The sequence below is a fragment of the Ipomoea triloba genome, chromosome 9 (assembly GCF_003576645.1).
Source record: "Ipomoea triloba cultivar NCNSP0323 chromosome 9, ASM357664v1".
Taxonomy (NCBI): Eukaryota; Viridiplantae; Streptophyta; class Magnoliopsida; order Solanales; family Convolvulaceae; genus Ipomoea; species Ipomoea triloba.
In genome coordinates, this window is record NC_044924.1 from 18208862 (window position 1) to 18216720 (window position 7859).

At 34.4% G+C, this 7859-nt stretch overlaps 2 long non-coding RNA genes across 6 annotated transcripts; both read right to left on the bottom strand.

Moving 5' to 3' along the window:
• Positions 1–1289: 1289 nt before the first annotated feature.
• Positions 1290–2459, bottom strand: LOC116030621. Its single transcript, XR_004100438.1, has 2 exons — positions 2125–2459; positions 1290–1595 (listed from the first exon to the last, which is right to left on the bottom strand). It is a non-coding gene; the product is annotated as an uncharacterized LOC116030621 (long non-coding RNA).
• Positions 2460–2918: 459 nt separating this feature from the next.
• On the bottom strand, positions 2919–7329 carry LOC116030620. Of its 5 annotated transcripts, XR_004100435.1 has the most exons (5): positions 6273–7329; positions 6097–6166; positions 4287–4379; positions 3754–3858; positions 2919–3224 (listed from the first exon to the last, which is right to left on the bottom strand). It is a non-coding gene; the product is annotated as an uncharacterized LOC116030620 (long non-coding RNA). The 5 variants fall into 5 exon arrangements; XR_004100436.1 differs by lacking the exon at positions 4287–4379 and having other exon boundaries at positions 6097–6393; positions 7100–7327; XR_004100434.1 differs by having other exon boundaries at positions 6097–7327.
• Positions 7330–7859: the final 530 nt, after the last annotated feature.

A 7859-nucleotide genomic window follows, 5' to 3' on the forward strand; every position in this document is an offset into this window, starting at 1 on the left:
AATTGATCTCTCGCGAGAGGTAGTTCGATGTCTCGCGGTTAGCGGAGTCGACCTCTCGCGAGAGGTCGTTCGCGTGCGCGTCCGATGTCTCGCGGACCAGTGCGATGTCTTGAAGCATGCACTTCTCGACGTCCGTCTCGCGGCGCGAGCGATGTCTCGCACGTCTTGAAGCATGCACTTCTCGACGTCCGTCTCGCGGCGCGAGCGATGTCTCGCACTGCGACTCTAGTGACCTCTCGAATGCGACGCTTCACCTACTGTGTCCGTTCAGAAATGACTCTTGGTATTACGAAATTAATTTGATTAATTCCAATCATTATTTTCAAAGTTATTTTGTGAATAATGGACTTGGTAGTGGGTGTGAATGTTGGTTAGTGGCAGAATTAATTTTCTGCTAGTGGGTGGAGGTTACTAATGGATTATCAATGCCATGATTAATGCTATGATCCACTCTCCTCTACTATATATTCGTAGGTGAGCGGCAGTTTTTGAAGACACAAAGAAACACAGAAAGTACACTGGTTTTTTCTCCCTCAAAACACTACTCATCATCCCTTCAAGCCACCTGCGTTCATCCCACATCCTAGTTCGCCGGATCCAAGTTTGTGTGCTCAAACGGAGGATCGTAGTACGTTTTATCCTGGGAAACCTAGACCGCAACGCTCCAGCACCCCGGGATATCCTGGGAAACCTAGACCGCAACGCTCCAGCACCCCGGGAGGCGCTGGGAAACCTAGACCGCAACGCTCCAGCACCCCGGGAGGCGGTAAATAAGGTTTTAAGGATAGTGGCAACACGACGGGAGGCGGTAAATAAGGTTTTAAGGATAGTGGCAACACGACTCGTGCTTCCAACTAAGGTTTTAAGGATAGTGGCAACACGACTCGTGCTTCCAACTACCCGAGATCATCCAGTTTTCATCCGAAGTTGTTTATTAGGTTTATTAAACCTTGTGTAGGTTTTATTTTCCTGTGTTATTATCCTTCGTAGATATTTCTGTTGTAATTTTCATTTTCTATTGAATTTCGAGAATCATTTTCCTACATATAATATATAATATGTAATATATAATCTTACTATATAAAAAAGCCACACGCCTATGGAATCACAATCAGGACAAAATTTCCCGCTCACACAAAACACAGTCGTTTAATGTGTTCCAAATACATAATAATACATTGGCATACGGAAGGTCGGATACATAAGAGTTCTAGACCTATTTGGTATCTGTCTATTTGGTATTCTAAACAACTACCATAAATAGCTGTAAATACATTAAAGGCTTACAATTAAACACCATCATCACAGATTATATTTCCCAAAAATAATAAACATGGAGATCGACTGTCCACGATGCGTCTTTTGGGCTAACCAAAGTCTGTTCAATTGTTTTTTGATTTTTTGAATTGGTATAATCTGGTGTATATATATCTGCCATCTTCACTCTTTAAAACCCTATCAGATAACTTCAAAACAAAGCCCTAGCATAACCTTTGTCATACCAATGGCTCCCCTATACATTCTTGGTCGTGACATTGCTACCAGGAACACCACAAGTGCCATCAAACTTAGGCTGGTACGTTACTATGATGTTCCTGAAAGAAGAGGCACAAAAGACATCAAATACACAGAGTGTGACAGTGTGTTTTCCATGATAAGGAGGTATCATCTTACTTTTTCATCTTTACAATAAGATTTTTTTTATGCATTATCAAGCAAGAAATAAATATTTTAAGCATTATCAGGGAACTGTGTTGCATGCAATTGTTCTAAATGATTTGGTGACGAAATTTTCTGGCATGTTCAAAGTTGGTGTTGTGTATTCTGTAAGGAATTTTTTGGTGATTACCAACTTCTACACCTACAAGACAAGCCCACATGAATTTATGTTGAAGTTTTACTACAAAACAATTCTCAATCAATTAAAGGGCACAGTTTTCTCAAGACACATGTTTAGGCTGCAATCTATTCACTCTCTGAAACAGAAACTTGACATCAATGAAAAGGAGTTGATTGGTGAATGTTAATGCCTTTCAATTTTGCTCTTTAATTGTTGTATACTTTTATTAACTACTACTGATTTTTTAATAGATGTAATTCGGATGGTAGTTGAGATATACTCACAACAAGAGAAGGTCATATTTGGCAGGAATACTAGGCTGATCAATTTTCTACTTGAAGACACCTTGTAAGATTATAAAATGTTTTCTGCTCCCTGTTGTATATACTCTGCAAGATTTTGAAGTGTGTGAATTAATACTAAAAATAGGGGTAATCAAATCAAATGCACATTGTGGGATGATCATGTATCAAAACTGGAGCTATTTTACCAGTCAACCAAACATGAACCTGTTATCATTATACTTCAGTTTTGCAGAGTGAAGGTTCTTCTAAACAGTAAGATCATTATATAGTTTGCATATTTTACTACTGATGATTACATTTTAAAGTTTTACTAATGTATAGTANCCGGGAGGCGGTAAATAAGGTTTTAAGGATAGTGGCAACACGACTCGTGCTTCCAACTACCCGAGATCATCCAGTTTTCATCCGAAGTTGTTTATTAGGTTTATTAAACCTTGTGTAGGTTTTATTTTCCTGTGTTATTATCCTTCGTAGATATTTCTGTTGTAATTTTCATTTTCTATTGAATTTCGAGAATCATTTTCCTACATATAATATATAATATGTAATATATAATCTTACTATATAAAAAAGCCACACGCCTATGGAATCACAATCAGGACAAAATTTCCCGCTCACACAAAACACAGTCGTTTAATGTGTTCCAAATACATAATAATACATTGGCATACGGAAGGTCGGATACATAAGAGTTCTAGACCTATTTGGTATCTGTCTATTTGGTATTCTAAACAACTACCATAAATAGCTGTAAATACATTAAAGGCTTACAATTAAACACCATCATCACAGATTATATTTCCCAAAAATAATAAACATGGAGATCGACTGTCCACGATGCGTCTTTTGGGCTAACCAAAGTCTGTTCAATTGTTTTTTGATTTTTTGAATTGGTATAATCTGGTGTATATATATCTGCCATCTTCACTCTTTAAAACCCTATCAGATAACTTCAAAACAAAGCCCTAGCATAACCTTTGTCATACCAATGGCTCCCCTATACATTCTTGGTCGTGACATTGCTACCAGGAACACCACAAGTGCCATCAAACTTAGGCTGGTACGTTACTATGATGTTCCTGAAAGAAGAGGCACAAAAGACATCAAATACACAGAGTGTGACAGTGTGTTTTCCATGATAAGGAGGTATCATCTTACTTTTTCATCTTTACAATAAGATTTTTTTTATGCATTATCAAGCAAGAAATAAATATTTTAAGCATTATCAGGGAACTGTGTTGCATGCAATTGTTCTAAATGATTTGGTGACGAAATTTTCTGGCATGTTCAAAGTTGGTGTTGTGTATTCTGTAAGGAATTTTTTGGTGATTACCAACTTCTACACCTACAAGACAAGCCCACATGAATTTATGTTGAAGTTTTACTACAAAACAATTCTCAATCAATTAAAGGGCACAGTTTTCTCAAGACACATGTTTAGGCTGCAATCTATTCACTCTCTGAAACAGAAACTTGACATCAATGAAAAGGAGTTGATTGGTGAATGTTAATGCCTTTCAATTTTGCTCTTTAATTGTTGTATACTTTTATTAACTACTACTGATTTTTTAATAGATGTAATTCGGATGGTAGTTGAGATATACTCACAACAAGAGAAGGTCATATTTGGCAGGAATACTAGGCTGATCAATTTTCTACTTGAAGACACCTTGTAAGATTATAAAATGTTTTCTGCTCCCTGTTGTATATACTCTGCAAGATTTTGAAGTGTGTGAATTAATACTAAAAATAGGGGTAATCAAATCAAATGCACATTGTGGGATGATCATGTATCAAAACTGGAGCTATTTTACCAGTCAACCAAACATGAACCTGTTATCATTATACTTCAGTTTTGCAGAGTGAAGGTTCTTCTAAACAGTAAGATCATTATATAGTTTGCATATTTTACTACTGATGATTACATTTTAAAGTTTTACTAATGTATAGTATCTGTACTAGTTGGTGATATTAAGTTATGTAGCAGCTATGATGTTACACAACTTTTTATCAATGAAGATCTTCCAGAAATTCTTGAATTTAGAGAGAGGTATACCACTATTTTACTGATGTACTGACATATTTTTTGCTTTTTACAATTACACTATTTTTTGTTTATACTGTACTAATTATGAAGTAACCTCTATGTAGTTTTAAAGACGGCCAAACACCAATGCGCAGTATTGTTTCCATGAGCAGTATGAGCTATGGAAGTGCCATTGATGATTTCAGCTCTGGACAAATCAATGTTCAAACTATATCAGAGATATATCAAAACAAAGAAGTACAGTATACAATTTTTATTTAATACAGATAGAAACCATTATTCTATAATTAACTATTTTTTTAATTGTAGTATGGTGATATTTTTTTTTAATTGTAGTATGGTGATTTCTGGGTGGCTGCCAAAATTGTGGGTATTCAGAGCTCATGTGATTGGTTTTATGTTTCCTGTAAGGCACATGGTTGTAATAAAAAGTTAGTAAAGAAATAGAATGGGCAGTATGATTGTGATAAGTGTAAGAAGTCTTGGAAAGAAGGAGTTCTCAGGTACAGGGTAAAAGTCAGGGTTGTTGACCTCAATGGAAATGCACCTTTCATTCTCTGGGATAGGGAGTGTCAAGAGCTATTAGGCATGAGTGCAACAGAGTTAAGGTCTAAGATCCTCGAGGTAAATCTTTCCTATTACAAATTATTTGATTTTTTTTTATTGGGAAAGAATGGTATCTAACAAAATACTATTTAACTTTTCTAGGGACCCATTAGAGTCCCCGATGAGATAGAGTGTTTGGTAGGACTTGCAATGCTATTTAGGATTGCAGCTAGAAAGGAACAGTTTGAAAACCTACACAACGCCTTTGCTGTTATGAAGGTTATAAATGATCCTAAATTGGTTACAGTCTACTGTCCAGAGTAGTTGGAAGCACCTGACAAAGACCTAACTTCTGAATTGCAACCAGGGGATGATGATTTTGAAGATGAGGTAAACAGCTAACAAAAACACTAATAAATGGCTAACCAAAAGTATACAATTTATCTTATGATATATTTTTTTGATATAGGAATCAGAGGAGGAATTTGTGGTTGAGAGTCCAAATGTTCCTATGAATCTAGCCAAGGATAATGAGGCAATTGATGCTGGAGCTGTAAAGAGATCATTGCTTGATGAGTTTTCATCAACAAAAAGTAGTAAGAAGACAAAGAAGGATCATGTGAAGTGTGAGAAACTGGACTGAATTTCCCCTGAAATATGTGGACAAGTAGTTGTTTTTGCAAGGATTTCTGGCTATAAAGACTAAGCAGGACTTAATATTTAAAATTGATGTGCTAATGACACTTTGTTGGGTGTAAAATGACAATGTATGCAACTTTATTTTTGTTATATTCAGTACTTTTTTGTTTGCAGGTGTTTAAGAATATGCCTACAGTATGGATATTTAAGAAATGGTGTAGTGCAATAGTTTTTTTTCGATATTTAAGAAATGGTGTAGTGCAATAGTTTTTTTATGCAGGTTTATAATTTAATGAAGAAGTGAAGAAAAGACTACATCATTTGGAACGGATGTGAAGAGAAGAATGCATCACTTAAGGAGGAAGTGAAGAGAAGACTGAATCACTTAATGATGGAATGACTTAATGGAGTGAAGTGCAGACTAAATTACTTAAAGAGAACATGTACTTCTAGGATCTAGGATGTAATATACATGAAGTTGAACTGTAAAATTTAGTGAACTGTAACATTTACTAAGTAATCAAAAAAGCTTCTTTCTCAATTACTAAGATGAACTGTGATGTGATGTGAGTAATTTAAATGAATATCCTTTTCCAACTAAGTAATTATTTGCAATAATTTAAAACCTTTCAAATTAAAATGAATATCCTTTTCCAACTAAGTAATTATTTGCAATAATTTAAAACCTTTAAACCTATTTTAAAGGGTTAGTAAGATACCTTGATACCTGACAGACTTTGATGTAGTTTTGATTAAGTTGTATTCTATACCATTAAATATAATATTCACCTGAAAAAAAATATAAAAACATTTTGCAAGTGTTCAAGTTGGATACTTTGATATGATGACTATGTAAGTGACTACAACTGTATAATTGTATTGGGGTCTAACATACCTCAGATAGTCTGGCCTGGAATCTCCACATTTTTCACAATAGCCTTAAAAAATACAGGTTCAGCACTTATAAAAACCACTATGTATCAGTCACTTAAGATTATATATCAAATGATTTAGTCCTGTAAAACCAAATACTTCTGTTAATTGGTTTAAACTGTGCATTAGATTGTGTGATCATCATTTGCACCTTTCTTAAAATTTTGTTAGTTTTACATCTCTATTCAAATCATTAAAACAATTAATAACGAATAAAATAAATCATAAGATTAACGATCCAGTAAAATCATTAAGATGCAGTAAGAGATGCATGTTTAAAAACAACAGAATAGCACACTAATCAAAATATAGAAATAATTAATATAACTCAAGCAGAGGATAACACAGTACAGAGCTGATGAAGCAGTTATAGAATTCTACTGTTATTGGCAAAAAAAAGGAAGCAACATTCGAAACACACAGGTATGTACACTAATTGTGTCTCTATCCGGTAGTTTATATCCACTGATCTTAGATTTACAGTACCTTACTAACAAACAAAAAATTAATCACAAACTTATTTCGGTAGTTTAATTGGGATGAAAATAAGTTCAAACAACAGGCATCAAGGACGACAATTAGAACCACACAAAAAAAAAAAAAAAGCAAAGTGGAGGCGAATCAAATGTTCTGCATAAACAACCCCATAGATCTACGAGTGTTTTTGGTTTTCTCTAAATTCCTAAAAGGATTTCATATCGATTCTGTTATTGAACTTAAAATTCAACCAAATAGATTCATCAACTACTCTGGGGTTTACGAGATTAAACACTGTTAGGAATTCCTTACCTTCCTGAGATGGCTAACTCCAAGCTTCACTTCACTCTAAGTAATTAAGTGTCTTAGCATTATTTGGTTGTGATGAATTCAAAGACTGAAATAGCGACATAGAGAAAGTGAGGTAGAGAGGTGCAGTGCGAGATAAGTGATAATCAGAAATGGTGTAGTCTAAAATGAGTGAACGGCGGTGAAGATAACTATGCTTTCCCTTTTGTTTTTGTTTTTGCTTTTCTTACCAGTAGCCGTGTAAACGTGAGTGTAATGAAAACAAAATACGTGTACACTCTAGGGAGATTCAAAAGAGTATAATATATATATATATATATATATATATATATATATATATATATATATATATATATATATATATATATATATTAGTATTATTAGTATTATTAGCTTAACTTAGTATTAGTAGAATAATTTGTAGTAATTTATTTTTAATTTATTTTTGAATCTAATGCATATTCATCTTGAAATTAATTTATTTATAGTATTATATTAGTATTATTAGCTTAACTTAGTATTAGTAGAATAATTTGCCAGGGGGAAACTAAGTGAATTCTAACTATAAAATATTAGTTACTCCGTAACTATGCTGAAGAATAAAATGTCACGAAAGTTGAGCACTGAAGTGTGCTGTTGAACCCTCTATTTTGTTCACTTTCTTTTGTTGATAATCTGGTTGCGGGAGGCATGAGTGCCGTGGCCCGAGGTTGTTGAGATGTTTGACCTGCGGGAGGCATGAGTGCCGTGGCCCGAGGTTGTT